This window comes from Chiloscyllium plagiosum, unplaced genomic scaffold (genome assembly GCF_004010195.1).
Source record: "Chiloscyllium plagiosum isolate BGI_BamShark_2017 unplaced genomic scaffold, ASM401019v2 scaf_4154, whole genome shotgun sequence".
Lineage (NCBI taxonomy): Eukaryota > Metazoa > Chordata > Chondrichthyes > Orectolobiformes > Hemiscylliidae > Chiloscyllium > Chiloscyllium plagiosum.
Genome location: NW_025211994.1, coordinates 1 through 16,192, shown reverse-complemented (window position 1 = coordinate 16,192; position 16,192 = coordinate 1). Strand labels below are relative to the sequence as shown.

At 40.5% G+C, this 16,192-nt stretch overlaps 1 long non-coding RNA gene across 1 annotated transcript; it reads left to right on the top strand.

The window, feature by feature from the left end:
* The first annotated feature begins 2,912 nt into the window (after nt 1–2,912).
* LOC122547237 lies at nt 2,913–12,085 on the top strand. Its single transcript, XR_006310932.1, has 3 exons — nt 2,913–3,676; nt 5,360–5,365; nt 12,075–12,085. It is a non-coding gene; the product is annotated as an uncharacterized LOC122547237 (long non-coding RNA).
* Nucleotides 12,086–16,192: the final 4,107 nt, after the last annotated feature.

Below are 16,192 nucleotides of genomic sequence, written 5' to 3'. Positions count from 1 at the left end.
GATCATACCAATATGTTGCACATGACCTGAGTCTTGTTTATATTTTCAGTTGACAATTGTGTAAGATAAAGAATGATGTGAAGTTGCCCTCGTTTCCATTTCTTCCTTTCTTTCTTGTCAGAAATTGTTTCAATTTTGATTCCTGTAAAGCATCATGGTGGACCCCTTCACTTTAACTGTTAATTCAAAAGAAAGTACTCAGCAATCCCAATAACTAATGGGTAAATAGGCACAAGAAATAGGACTGCCAATCTTGCAAGGTTACTCTGAAATGTGAAGAAAAATCTGGCGAGTGCACAAGATATCCAGGGAAAAGGTTGGGTATGAAAGAAAAAAAATCTCAAAACATTTGTGTTTTTAAAATACTGGAGATAGAGCTCGGGGGGGAGGATTCATGACCAAGTGGCGTGACTGGAGGCAGCATGCCATGTGATGGAACCTCCAGTAACACAATCCGATCAAATTTGGCAAACCAAATGCGATATGGTACTGAGGCACGGTGAAAAGAAACATTGCAGTATGTTAACCGTTACAACTATGAGGCTAAATCATCTCAGCCTGGGCAGTGGTAAAAGGCTCCTTGAACTACAGAGAGGAAAGATAGGATTGCTGCTGTTGGTTAATTTGTGCAGGATAGTGAATTTGTTTTAGAGTTTGGTTGACAATAGATTCCAGCTTGTCAGTTACATTGTTGCACTTGACTATTCATCAACTAGACCAGGTTGCAAATAACTGATCTTTGCTGATGCAACAAAAGAACATCACCAAAAATCAGACAAGAGGAAGAGAGACCGAAATATTACCTTACCCATGTTTCTTTTTTCAAATGAGAAGATAAATCAAATGAAACTACATATCAGTGGTTCTTCTCCTTGATTTATAGTTAGCGATGAAACTTTGAGTTCAGACTTTTCTGCCAGAACTGATTTTAAAAGCTGCAGATTGTAATGTTAGTATGTGGATTTGTCAAGCATCCTGTCCCCTCCTTGAGATGTTCCAAAGTACTTTAGAGGCAGTGAATTGCTTTTGGATTGCTGCCCCTGTTATATAGGCTGGTAGAAAATAAACTTTACACACAAGGCTCCGCAAACTGAAAAGCGGAGCAATGACTAGTATAATCTCTTTTGGTGATAATAATTGAGGGATAAAAGTTGGTCAGAGCACACCAAACTGTTTAGTATTCTTCAATCGCCCATGTGGCAGACTTCAGTAGAAATGAACAGTGGACTTTGAAATAAAATTTGGCAATGTCACCTTCACAGAGGTGAATGCCTCAAATCCTAGATTCAAACTGACTTGAACTGCGATAGTCAACTGAACAGCCTTTTTGAAAAATAGGAAGTAAGCACGTGTTCATTAGAATTAGAGTCTCTTAGATGTGGAAACAAATCCACACCAACCCTCCGAAAGTATCCCACCCAGACCCATTGACCCATCTTATTACTTACCTTTCCCCTGACTAATGCACCTAACCTACACATCCCTGAACACTATTGATAATTTAGCTTGGCTAATTCATCTAACCTCTGCATACCTTTGGACTGTAGGAGGAAACTGGAGCACCTGGAGGAAACCCACGCATATACTGGGAGAATGTGCAAACTCCTATACAGACAGTCTGCCTGATGCTGGAATTGAACCTGGATCTCTGGCGCTGTGAGGCAGCAGTGCTAACCACTGAGTCACCGTGGTTCTCCGATGCCTTCCCCCCCTTTTAGATCACCTCTCCATGACCTGTTGTTGACCTCCACTGGCTACATCCATCTCTTTGTCCCTTACATTGTGACTGTTTGGCCTTCTGCATCGTGCAACCGTAAACCACCTGGGTGAAAAGAATATAAAAGCGTGTGCTGGGGAAACCTCTGAATAGTCCTCCAGGTTCAAGAGGCTGTCCATTGTCTTTAATGCCCACCCTTGAGTCACTAATTGGACAATTTGCCAAAAATCTTAGTTGAATGACTGTCTGTTTGTTCCTATACTGTGTATGCTTCTGACTACATCTGGCAACTAGGTCCCAGTGCCTGAGAGTAAAATCTCACCCTAGGTGTGTGAAGTTACCAATGCTGCAAGAATGGAAAAGGATTATGAGAATGACAAAAATCTTGCAAATTGAAGTGTATTGGTAAACTCTTTTGCTTTTCAGTACTCTTATTTTTGTTAAAGTTTCATAGTATAATAGAATGATACATTCATAAATTTCTGAAAAGCGCCATAAGATTAATGATGCCCTGCTCCAATATTTCTTTTTATCTGCCAGTTTTTTTAGTCACTGAAACGTCTGTGTCCAGTATGTTAAGAATTTAACATACATATACTTCACAATAACATGCTTAAGTTAGTCACTGAAGTATATCTTCTGCTTTTTTTTGATGCTTTCATTAAGTTTTTGAATGTTTAATCTTAATTTTTTTTTCTAAAGTTTACCATTCAAATTTAAATTGCATAGCCTGACCATCACACACTGTTCAGTAAGCTTATGGAGCAATTGCAGTTTCTGCACAAAGGTTTTTCAGAACAGTTCGATGAAACCTTGAAAGCTGTATTCTAAAATCAAAAATAATACTAAAGTTGTCCTTGAGTGAATGAAAGTGACGTTGCTGATTACTCACCAGTTACAGTAGTCACAGTTTTGTGCTGTTTAAACTTACATTTGAGACTAATGTTTCTCCTTACAAACATCATCTGCAAGTGTGAGCGTGGCTCAGTAGATTTCCAATTTATCCAAACCCAGAATTGGAACCTCTGCTCTGATCTTACTGATGGGGCCATTGACATGCCCCTGTTCCTGATTGTCATTGATAATCTGCCTGAGGTACGCTCAGGCACTTTTGGAGCAAACAAAAATCTTAACAAAAAAACTTGATCCTCTTTTGGTTCTTGCAGACCAAGTTAATTGATTTCCTTAACCCTGTGAAAATGAGAGGTTTTTCTGAATGCTTATTATTTGGCCAACAAGAATTTTGTTGACCTGTCCAGGGTGCACAACAATGGTTCAAAAGTCCTTTGGCTTTAGAATGCTTGGGAGGTTCTGTGGTCATTTAAAGCGCAAAATGTATGGAAGAATTTATTTTCCTTTTATAATGGATAGAGGTTTTTAGGGAAATGGAGGTCTTGCCCCACATGCTGTCTGTGATGAGAAAAGGTGGGTGACATGGAATATCTGCCCAGAACCACTTTCTAAAATTTGAAAGGGATACAATCAAAATTCCAGGTTGCTGTCTGCTTCCCATTTTCCCAACAGTTTCTTCAAAAGATAGCAGCAATACTTGGATGTTTGTTATGAATTTTATTCTTTATGAATGCAGGATCTGTAGCAGGGCGTGTAGAAGCACACTACAAAATGATCAGCTGTGTGTTTCAGTTTCCACCCTTTTCTTTTTGTAGGTGAAAATTGTAACTGGGTTTGGCAGGGTCAACTGGATGTGATTTAGGAACAGGGTGTGGGCTCTTCCTCTCTGTGAGGTCATATTCCAACACAGCCCCACCTGAGATCATTTTAATGCTGCACAGATTAGGGACGGAATCTGGAATTTTCCTCATTTATTTTGCATTGCACTACATGTGCACTTGCTTTGCTAGCTTTTGAGGGCCCCTGTATCAACCAGCCTGTTTAATTGTTAGAACATAATATCACAGCAGATATCTTGCTGAGTTTTCACCTGCCTAAAATCATGAGGTAAGCCGATAAAATATTCTATTTTCTTGTTTTTATTTAATGTGTACTTTGTAAAGGGTGGAGGTGATATTTTAATGAGATACGTACTGATGTGTCTGTTTTGTAATAATTGCTCAAAGCTTTTCAGTGGTGCAGGCTGAGCTCGTCTCACGTGGGATCCATATCCATTTAAATAGGGTGGTGTTACAGGGAGAGGTTCCACAAATTATATCTGGTTTCTATAGTGATGAAAGGACTTTCACACCCTCATTTTCTGCAGAAGCACAGCACAGTTTAAGGGCAGGAAATGTGCCACAGTGGATATCTCCCCACAGGATTTTTTTACCAACGAAAACAGAAGGAGTGGTATTACTTTAGAACTAGCAGCAAAGATGCTGTTGCTCAGGATCTAAACTTAAATCTTACACTTAAGATTTATAATTTTCATATACCAAAGCTGAGAAACAACATCATATGAACTACATGTAAGAATAAAGGCATTCTGCATATTGCCTCTAAATAGCTACAGTAAAATGGAAGTCAGAAGTCAGGTAAAGGTTTGGTCAAACTAAATCTTGTGTACTGCATTTATTTTGGATGCCAACTAACAAACAGATTTTCAAGTCTGGAGGGACAGTAAACAGGAATCATGAGACTGAATTGCATTAGTTTTGAGAATGACTGCAGAAATGATGTGACAGGGTATATTGAAATGCCAGTTGGCATTTTTTTTTGTAGGTGTGTTTAGGTCAGGAAGGAAGTGATTCATCTTGTCATGTTGTTACTTGTTGCTATTGTTTTATGTTGTGTCATGTCTCATAGTCAGTTTGTCACTATGCCTTTAAGAGATTCCTTCATGATATCAACACTGCATCGTAGCACGTGACCTGAGGCTTTGAAGATCTTAATCCATCTCATCCTCAATGACTTGAATCATGGCACTCTACTGGAAGAATGCTCTTCTTTAATGTAATACAGATTGTTGTGTTATAATGCACATTTTGTCAATGCAAATTTGCTGTAACACGATTAACGAATTGGGGCTGCTGTTTCTTCAGCGCAAACTTTTAAAATGTGTGTTGGCTGTAACACTATTACATTGCCAGCATTTCAAGCACTGTTTCTAAAGCTCAATTCTTTTTATAACACGGGGTTGCACAAGAACAGAACTATTGTGTTATAGAAGAACTGACTATAGTTTAAGAGTCAAGAATGTATGTGCTGGAGGAAGTAATGTTTGTATATAATGGTTGCAATGAATGTCTGTTGTATTCTTCAATGCCATGATAACCACTCTCATTTCCATATTTTACAGAAGATTACAAGCATTACTGCACCTGGTAAAATACCCTGTTGGATGCAAACCCTCACCATTTTACATAATTGTCTTGTTCCATAGTTGCATAATGTCAGTGAATTGAAAAGATTGTGCTATGTTTGCTTGTAACGACAGACTTTCTGTGGCTGTCTTATGCTAAAGGAAAAATGGCAGCAACAGACGCTACATGCAGTTAATGTTCTTTGTGGTACTGAAGCATAATGATTGATCACTTTAAAGTTCTTTGAGATAAAAGCAGTTTAATAAAGAAAAGTCTTCTGCCCATCATTTAAGTAATTGACAAGGAATGGATTGCAGATGGATTGCTAAACTGAATTCAAAGCAGAGATTGGGCATTGAGAGTAGCACTGTCAGATAATTGGAAGTCATGTGTCACAGGATCAATGCCTGGTGCCACTGGTGAACATAACTCCCATTCTCAGGTGATGGGGTGGGAGCAGGAGAATGGTATTGAGATAGAGGATCAGCCATGATCGTCTTAAATGTCTGCGTATGTTTGATGGGCTGGATTGGCTATCCGTATTTCTGTTTTGGGATCCTTTTTTGAAGAGTTTTAACTTTGGAATCAAAAACAAAATTTCTAAATTTGTAGATGACACTAAATGAGTGTATTGGGGCAGACATTCAATACTGAGGAGGACTAAACTCATTACAGAAGGACATTTAATAATCTTACTGAGATAGCAAGTAATAAGCAAATAAAGTTCAGCACCAATAAATGAGGTGGTACATTTTGGTGGGAAAACGGAGGAAGTAATCTATTACTTAAAAGATGCAAATCTAGGAGAAGAGGAATAAAGGATCTCCGAATATAAGACTACCAATCACTGAAAAATGCACCACAGGTTGTCAAGACCATAAAAATGCAAATCGGCTATTAGACTTCATTTAAAGAGTGAGAATTGAATAGCAAAGAAACTATGCTAAACCTGGATTGAATTAGATCACGCGCAGAGTATCGTGTGCAATTCGAGCTGTCATGTTACTGAAAAAAAATGTAGAAGTGAAGAAGGTTCAGAGGAGATTTACATGAATGATACAAGAATTCTGTGAGCACAAACATCAAAAAAAATAACAGGTTGGGTCTAGTTTCTCTTGCAAAAGGAAAACTGAGGTGTCACGTAATAGAGGTCTTTAAAATTGTAGAAGGTTTGGATAGACTGGAGAAAGTGAATGGAGATGAAAAGTAGGTGATTTCACTAACATGAGAGTCATAACATTACTCTTACTCCTAGGGTTAAACATCTTCTTCCTCCAGGAATTTCACAGAACATCTGTGGTTAACATTGACATATTTTCTGTAAGTTCTATCTTATCTCAACCAAAAAGCTTTTCTGTAAAGTGAAGAATTTCCACTTGATTTAGACATTACTACTTTCTCCCCTCTTTTTGAAGGCTAGGGTATAATTGATAACACTTCTCCAGTAATTGGCTCAAGGTCGTCTGTGGGTGGCACGGTGGCATAGTGGTTAGCACTGCTGCCTCACAGCGCCAGAGACCCGGGTTCAATTCCCGCCTCAGGCGACTCTTTGTGTGGAGTTTGCACATTTTCCCCGCATCTACGTGGGTTTCCTTCAGTTGCTCCGGTTTCCTCCCACAATCCAAAAATGTGCAGGTTAAGTGAATTGGCCATGCTAAATTGCATGTAGTGTTAGGTGAAGGGGTAAATGTAGGGGAATGGGTCTGGGTGGGTTGCGCTTTGGCAGATCGGTGTGGACTTGTTGGGCCGAAGGGCCTGCTTCCACACAGTAAGTAATCTAATCTAATCTAATCATGTGAACCAAGAATACCAAATTATACAAAACAGTGAAAACTTTTTATGTGTTATTCTATTTACTGAAGGATCAATTTGGTGAATGCCTCTCTAAAATGGAGAAAGGCCAATTTTGATGGTATTAGGGAAGAACTTTCAAAATCTGACTGGGAGCAGATATTCACGGTAAAGGGATGACTGGAAAATGGGAAGCCTTCAGAAATGAAATAAAGAGAGTCCAGAGACAGTATATTCCTGTTAGGATGAAAGGAAAGGCTGCTAGGTATAGACAATGCTGGATGACTAAAGAAATTGAGGGTTTAGTTAAGAAAAAGAAGGAAGCATATGTCAGGTATTCCCAGGATAGATTGAGTGAATTCTTAGAGTATAAAGGTAGTAGGACTACACTTAAGAGGGAAGTCAGGACGGCAAAAAGGGGACATGACATAGCTTTGGCAAATAGAGTTAAGGAGAATCCAAAGGGTTTTTATAAATACATTAAGGACAAAAGGGTAACTAGGGAGAGAATAGGGCCCCTCAAAGATCAGCAAGGTGGCCTTTGTGTGGAGCTGCAGGAGATGGGGGAGATACTAAACAAGTATTTTACATTAGTGTTTACTTGGAAAAGGACATGGAAGGTGTACTGTGTAAGGAAATAGATTGTGACATCTTGAAAAATGTCCATATTACACAGGAGGAAGTGCTCCATGTCTTGAAATGCATAAAAGTGGGTTAATCTCCAGGACCTGATCAGGTGTACCCTAGGACTCTGTGGGAAGGTAGGAAAGTGATTGCTGGGACTCTTGCTGAGATATTTGTATTATCAATAGTCACAGGTGAGGTGTTGGAAAATTCAAGGTTGGCTAACATGGTGCCACTATTTAAGAAAGATGGTAAGGACAAGTCAGTGAACTACAGACCAGTGAGCCTGACATCGGTGGTGGGCACGTTGTTGGAGGGAATCCTGAGGGACAGGATGTACATGTATTTGGAAAGGCAAGGACCAATTCGGGATAGTCAACATGGCTTTATGTGTGGGACATCATGTCTCACAAACTTGATTGAGTTTTTTGAAGAAGTAACAAAGAGGATTGATGAGGGCAGAGCGGTGGCATGATCTATATGAAGGCATTCGACAAAATTCCCCATGGGAGACTGGTTAGCAAGGTTAGATCTCCTGGAATACAGGGAGAACTAGCCATTTGGATACAGAACTGGCTTGAAGGTAGAAGATAGAGGATGGTGGTAGATGGTTGCTTTTCAGACTGGAGACCTGTGACCAGTGGGATGCCACAATGATCAGTGCTGGGTCCACTACTTTTCATCATTTATGTAAATGATTTGGATGTGAGCACAAGAGATAGTTAGTAAGTTTGCAGATTACACCAAAATTGGAGGTGTTGTGGACAGTAAAGAAGGTTACCTCGGCTTACAATGGGATCTTGACCAGATGGGCCAATGGGCTGAGAAGTGGCAGAGTTTAATTTAGATAAATGCGAGGCGCTGCATTTTGCGAAAGCAAGTTTTAGCAGGACTTATACACTTTATGGTAAGGTCTGAGGGAGTGTTGCTGAACAAAGAGACCTTGGAGTGCAGGTTCATAGTTCCTAAAAGTGGAGTCGCAGGTAGATAATATAGTGAAGAAGGCATTTGGTATGCTTTCCTTTATTGGTCAGAGTGTTCACTACAGGAGTTGGGAGGTCATCGGAAGGATGTTGTGAAACTTGAAAGGGTTCAGAAATGATTTACAAGGATGTTGCCTGTTGGAATATTGCATGCAATTCTGGTCGTCTTCCTATCGGAAAGATGTTGTGAAACTTGAAAGGGTTCAGGAAAGATTTGCAAGAATGTTGCCAGGGTTGGAGGATTTGAGCTATTGAGAGAGAGATTGAATAGGCTAGGGCTGTTTTCCCTGGAGCGTCGGAGGCTGAGGGGTGACCTTTTAGAGGTTTATAAAGTCATGAGGGTCATGGATAGGATAAATAGACAAAGTCTTTTCCCTGAGGTGGAGGGTCCAGCACTAGAGGGCATAGGTTTAGGGTGAGAGGGGAAAGATATGAAAGAGACCTAATGGGCAACTTTTCCATGCAGTGGGTGATGTGTGTAAGACATGGGCTGCCAGAGGAAGTGGTTGGGGCTAGTACAATTGCAACACTTAAGAGGCATCTGGATGGGTGTTTGGAAGGATATGGGCCGGGTGCTGGCAGGTGGGACTAGATTGGCTTGGGATGTTTGGTCGGCATGGATGAGTTGGACTGCAGGGTCAATTTTTGTGCTGTACGTCTCTATGACTCTATTAGCATTGTATTTTTCTTAATTCCTCTATGTCTTCCAAAATTGTATTTTTGGATGTCTTTCTATTTTCATAAATACTGCATTTTGCTGGTAAAATTATGTTGTAAATGTACTGGTTGTAGTTGATCTACTTTACATGGTGCAGAAAGTACGTGTTAATTTTTCACTATCGTGGTGAGCTCAGATGCTTATTCAGCTGTACTGCGGATAACTGCGAGAATGTTACTTAAGTTTGTGTTACGGGGAGGACTGTATATGAGGGCTGAGAACTGGGAGTAGGTCTGACCCATTAAGTCTCTATTGGTACTGTGCATAGGTTGTATTAAAGGGTTTAGCTGAGTCGAGGACAGTGATCAAACCAATGCAAATATGTTAAAAAGGCTGCACAACAAATTGCACCTCATGTCTATCAAATTATCCCACTGAACACACTTCGAACACTATAGGATTTGGACAAGATTGAAGTTGGGGGTTATATCTAGACATTAGAAGTTACATCAGAACTGAATTTGACCCACATTAAAATGAAAGCCTCATTAAGGAAGAGAAAGAAAACCGAAAAGGCTGGAAATACTCAATGAACAGGCAGGGTCATCTAAGAGAGAAACAGTAATTAAAGATGGTTCCTTAAATAGTTTGATTGAAATACTATTTCTTCATTAGTTAGGCATCCACTATTGAAAGAAACATTTTCTTCCGAACTGAATTTGTAAATGTGTTTAATATATGATTCTGTTGTCGCAAAATGTAGTCACGCCTTCTGTGCTTTATTTGGTCTCATCTTTTGTGTGCTTAATTTAACTGTGTGGAATGCTGTGTTGGCATTTTAGATGCTGCAGCTTTTTTTTCACAATGTCACTTGCATTGGCTTAATTATTTGTAACTAGCCTGTACAGACATTGTTCCCAACTCCATGGCAGATGGGAGTTGAAGCCAGACTTCTGGCTCAGTGGCAGGGACGATATCACTACTCCACGAACACTTAAAAATTTATTTTTACTCAATTGCATTTCTGAATGACATTGATGGGGACAGGTAATCGCAGTTGTTTAAAATCACCTAAACCTAAAATGCATCTCCATACTTCTGACTGGAGGTTTTCTAGCTTTTACTCATAGCTATTGCAAGTTTGGTCAGAGAAAAGTCTTTAAATGATGAAGCTTTGTAAGATGGCACAATTTTGAAAGTAATGCCTATAGACAGCGAAGCACTTCTCACAGTTGTTTTCATTCAAAACAGCATTGAACTTCCTCCTTCTAGCTATGTACACCAAAAGTTATGAATACTCTGTTCACGCTCGAAGCTCCCAGCATGTTGGCAGTTCTTTGCTGTTAAGAAGAGCATTTTGAAAGAAAATGGACCACAATTTTTTTTTAATCTGAATACAGATCAAAACTGCCATTGAAGGAGGTCTTGGAGAAAGTTGTTCAAAAGCAAAGTACAACACATGCTGGAAACCTGAAGTAAAAATAGGAAGTATTGGTATTATATTTGTGGAGAGGAACAATTACCATTTCAGAATTGATGGTACTCAACTCTGATGCTTATGTCTCAGTTATGGTAAGATGCAAATCCAAAGTGAATTAACCAATTTCGTAATAAAGATCTGTATTTCACTTCCATCTTGGATAGTAAACCCACTTCTTAACCCCTCTTGGGAAATTTGCAATGGGTGACTGAGTGCTTGTTTGTTTCCCATAGAGTGGGGACTGTAGCCTAAGGGTGGGATTCAGAATTCTGCAGGAAAAACACTGCACATCATTTTAAACTGGGCTTTTGTTAATCTTTGCTCTTCTCACTTGGCTTCTGATTTTCATTGTGCCCTTTTTTTTCTCTTTACAGAAATTCAGGTCATTCTTGTTAATTGCTGTACTATTTAAAAGAGCTTTTACTATTTCATGCAATTCATTGCAAAATAACTTTTTCATTTAAGGAAGCTTAGCTTGCAAAACTGTTATGTTTTATTGTATGCCATATATCCAGGTCATTTGCATTTGAAAAAAAATTATTTGAGCACATCCTTAACCAATGATGCCCACTGATGTTTGTTGTCACATATGTTGACGTGGTAAAATGGCCCAAACTTGCTGTACTGTGAGCTGTAAGGAACTTAAGAGCAGCTGTATAGGGTGGAGAACCACATAACTGGCCTAGTTTTAATATGTGGCTTGATGTACAATGAGGCAAACGTCTTCATTTCTTGAGGTGCCAAAAGATCACTTGTGAAATATATTTTTGCTGCAATAACAGCTAGTCAGTTATTTAAGTCAGCTACATCAGATGATTTCAAACGAAGCTGTAGTTGAAAGGCTGGAGAATTTGTTGTTTTTGTTCTGGTGTTGGCTTTCAAAATCATGTTCTGATCTATTTCTCCTTCCCTGTAGCTTCTCTTTCTCCCTGATCCCACTTTGTATAAATCTTAACTTGTCATTTCATTTCTAAGTAGCTGCTGATTTCCTCTCCTAGCCGAACAAAATGGCAGCCAGGATGTTGACATCCTTGCACTTTAAGCAACGAAGATAGACTATTCAAATCCGAGCTTACTTTAGAACTATATTCCTTCTTAATACGTGAGGTGACATAAATGGTTGCTATTTTGGATCCGTTCAGCAGATATACTATTCCACCGGACAAATGTTCATATTCCTGACTATTTGCTTAATCTGGTATACGGTCAAGCAGTCTGCAATAAACTCTTGTTCATGCGTGAAAGGCTGAAAATAATCTGATTTTGTTTCTGCTGTCAGTTATGCGTTGTTTTTGCTCGCTTTGCCCTTTTTCTTTTCACCTTCCTACTGGTGCTTTCCATCTTTACTGGGTCCTCCTGAATTGCACAGTTGTGTAACTGATAAAGTAGCAGGGACAATCTGGTCCAAGTCAATAACTGCAACCATGTACATTTATATAGCAACATTAAAGCACTGCAAGGAGCTTTGAAAATAAATTTGAAACAGAACCACATAATTAGGACAAATGAGCCAAAGCTCTCTGAAAGAGCTAGGTTTTGAGGAACATCTTGGAGAAAGAAGCAGCAAGCATTAGAGAGAGAATTCCAGAAATTGGACATTGAAGCCATGGCTGTCAAATATGGAGCATTGGAAATCGAATATCACAACAAGCCAGAGTTGAGGTGCAGAGATCTCCTGAGTTTTAGGTCTAGAAGAAGCTACAGAAAGGTTGGCAGTAGATTGACTCAGTGAATATTCTCATTTTTAGTGTCCACATGAAGGACTGAAATGTTGCCATGTGGAAAATCTAGGGTCTCACTGCCCCAGAACTTCACTGACCTCTAGCTAGCCAATGGAATGAAATGGGAATATTCAGAGGTGGCATTAGATTAAGTGGATAAAAATTCTGAGCATCCAGGAAACCACATTTTTGTCCCCTGAATTCCAGGATTTACAAGGTGGGCGATGGCCTACAAACCTACTCCAGGAGGCAGGTTAAATATGTTAATGAGGCTGAAAGCCTCTGATTTCATGTGCTCTGCAAGTTAATGGATCAATTGGAATCCCTGTGGCTTGGGAAATCTGAAATATCCCTGTGGACGCTGCAGTGTTCCTCCTCCCCCACAATCACCCCACATGCAAAGGGATGGCACAGTGGTCAGTGCTGTTCCCTCACAGTGCCAGATACCCGGATTCGATTCCATCCTCGGGCGACTGTGTGGAGTTTGCGCACACTCCCCTTGTCTGCGTGGGTTTCCTCTAGGTGCCCTGGTTTCCTCCCACAGTCCAGAGATGTGGAGGTTAGGTAGATGGGCCATTCTAAGTTGCCCACAGTGTGCATGGTTAGGTGGGTTAGCCATGGGAAATGTATGACTGCATGGGGTGTGGGGTTGGTCTGTTTGTCTGTTGGTCTGATGCTCTGCAGAGAATATGGGTCAGTGTAGACTTGATGGGGCAAATTGCCTGCATCCACACTGTAGCGATTCGATGCAGGTGCATACACAGCCACTTGGAGTCCTCGTCCTCGTCCTCGTCCTCGTCCTCGTCCTCGTCCTCGTCCTCGTCCTCGTCCTCGTCCTCCTCCCCTCGCATTCCAATGGGACTGGGTGGGGTGGGTTGCTGGGTGGCAGATAGTCGCTTGTAATCAGCAATTGGATCAACCTGGCTCTGTGCCGCCTTCTGGCCAATTGAAACCAAACCTGTCAGGAACTTTTAAACTTCCAGGTTTTCTGTGTCGTCCTGAATTGCGGCTCCCGGTGAATCAATAACTAACATTACCCAGATTTGATTCTAGGAACCTGGGAAACCTTTGAACTCGAGCCATAACTGAAAAAGAGTATCCTTGATCACTTACTGTACTGAGAATTTCTTTAGGAATTTTAAAATTCGCATTCATCAGCAATTGCCTTGTCCTCTCAATCGCTTGGTTTGTCCAGCACTAAAGCAGATGGAGCCGTATCCATTTATTGTTTGTGCAAAGAAAAGCTTTTGCATGTTCACTTCCACGTGCTGGGATGACTATCCAGGCAATTCCATGGTTCAGGATTAGAGGGAAAAGATGATTTTATGCATTTGCTTGTTTCACAAGTTGTTAATGATCCCCTCTGTCACGAATACTTAACTTCTTTCAATAGGGCAGTGCAGATATAAAAGGGAATGCAGTTTAGGTGTTAAGAAACTTCAGTCTGTTTGTCTTCTATAAGATGTTTTAAATATTAACTCTGTTTAAATTTGTTTAGTCCCAGCTGCTGATTGAAATCATTTAATATGAGATAACCTTATCTGTTAAGGCTAAGGATAAGCCAACGAGATTCTACAAGTATGTTAAGTGCAAGATAGCAACGAGGAAGAGAATAGAACTCCTTCAAGATGAACAAGGTTGTCTATGTGTGGAATCACATGAGATGGGAGAGATACCAAATGAATATTGTATCAGTTTTTACTGTGAAAACAGACGGTAGAGGCTAGGCAACTCAGGGAAATAAATATTGATGTCTTCAAAACAGTCCACGTTACGGAAGAGGAGGTGCTGGAGCTCTTTTAAAAAAAAAATAAAGATAGATAAATCTCTGGGAGCTGATTAAATGTATCCCAGGACATTGTGGGAGGTTAGAGAAGAAATTGCAGGGCCCCTTGCTGAGATATTTGTATCATCTGTAGTCACAGGCGAGGTGCTGGACAACTGGAGGTTAGCCAATGTTATGCCTTTCTAAAAAAAAGACTAAGGGGAAGCCTAGGTACTCTAGACTGGTGGCATCAGTGGTGGGTAAGTTGTTGGAGGACATTCTGAGAGGTAGGATTTACATGCATTTGGAGAGGCAAGGACTAATTAGAGTAGTCAGCATGGGTTTGTGCATGGGAAATTGTCTCACAAACTTGATTGAAACGTTTTGATGACATAACCAAATAGAATGAGGGCAGAATGTAGACATCTGCATGGATTTTAGTAAAGCCTTTGTCAAGGTTCTGCATGGTAGACTGATAAGTAAAGTTAATCACATTGGCTTGATGGTAGGAGACAGAGGGTCGTGGTGGAGGGTTGTTTTGGGCTGGAGGCCTGTGATCAGCAGTATTCTGCAGGGATTGGTGCTGGACCCACTGTTGTTTATCATTTACATAACCAATTTGAATGAGAATATAGGAGGCATGGTTAGTAAGTTTGTGGATGATACCCAAGTTGGTGGTATAGTTGACAGTGAAGAAGGTTTTCTAAGATTACGAAGAGATCTTGATAATTTGGGCCAATTGGCTGAGGAATAGTAGATGAAGTTTAATTTGGATAAGTGCGAGGTATCCCAGTTTGGTTAAATGAACAAAGGCAGGACTTACACAGTTATTGGGGGTAGGGCCTTGTGTAGATCTGTTGAATAGAGAAATCAAGAGATTCAGGTACATAGTTCTTTTGAAAGTTCCATCACAGGCAAACAGATTGGTTAAGAAAGTGTTTAGCACTCTAGCCTTCATTGGTCAGCGCATTGAATATAGAAGTTAGAGTCCTAGAGATGTACAGCACAGAAACAGACCCTCCGGTCCAATTTATCCATGCCTACCAGATATCCTTACCTAATCTAGTCCTGTTTGCCAGTATTTGGCCCATATCCCTCTACACCCTTCCTATTCATATATCCATCCAGATGGGTTTTAAATGCTGTAATTGTACCAGCCTCCACCACTTCCTCTGGCAGCTCATTCCATACAAGCATCACCCTCTGCATGAAAACGTTGGCCCTTCAGTCCCTTTTATATCTTTTCCCCTCTCACTCTAAACCTATGCCCTTTAGTTCTGGACTACCCCACCCCAGGGAAAAGACCTTGTCTGTTTATCCTATCCATGCCCCTCATGATTTTATAAACCCCTGTTAGGTTACCCTTCAGCTTCTGATGCTCCAGGGAAAACAGCACCAGCCTATTCAGCCTCTCCCTGTAGCTCAAATCCTCCAACCCTGGCAACATGCTTGTAAATCTTTTCTGAACCCTTTCAAGTTTCACAACATCCTTCCAGTAGGAAGGAGACCAGAATTGCGCGCAAAATTCCAACAGTGGCCTAACCAATATCCTGTACAGCTGCAACATGACTTCCCAGCTCCTAGAATCAATGCTCTGACTGACAAAAGAAAGTATATCAAACACTGCCATCACTATCCTAACTACTTGCAACTCTACTTTCAAGGAACTATGAACCTGCTTCTAAAGTCTCTTTGTTCTCATGCTGCTGTTGTGCAGGACACTGGTGAGACCACTTTTGGAGTACAGTATTGTTCTGGTGGCCCTGCTATAGGAAGGATGTTATTAAATTGGAGGGGGTTGAGAAAAGATTTACCAGGATGTTGCCAGGACAGGAGGGTTTGTGTTAAGGAGAGGCTGGATAGGCTGGGTAACTTTTCACTGAAGTGTAGGAGATTGAGGGCTGACCTTAGAGAGGTTTATAAAATCATGAAGGATTTGGATAAAGTGAATAGCAAAGGTCTTTTCCCAGTTGAAAACTGGAGGGCATATTCTTTAAGGTCAGAGGAAAACAAATTTGAGATCTGAGGGGCACCTTTTTCACACACAATGTTGATTATGTGGAATGAACTGCCATAAGAAGTGATAGATGCAGGTACAATTATAACATTCAAAAGACATTTGGACAGGTACGTGGCTAGGAAAGTTTTAGAGGGATAGGAGCCAAATGCTGGCAAGTGAGAAACTTGGTTGGCATG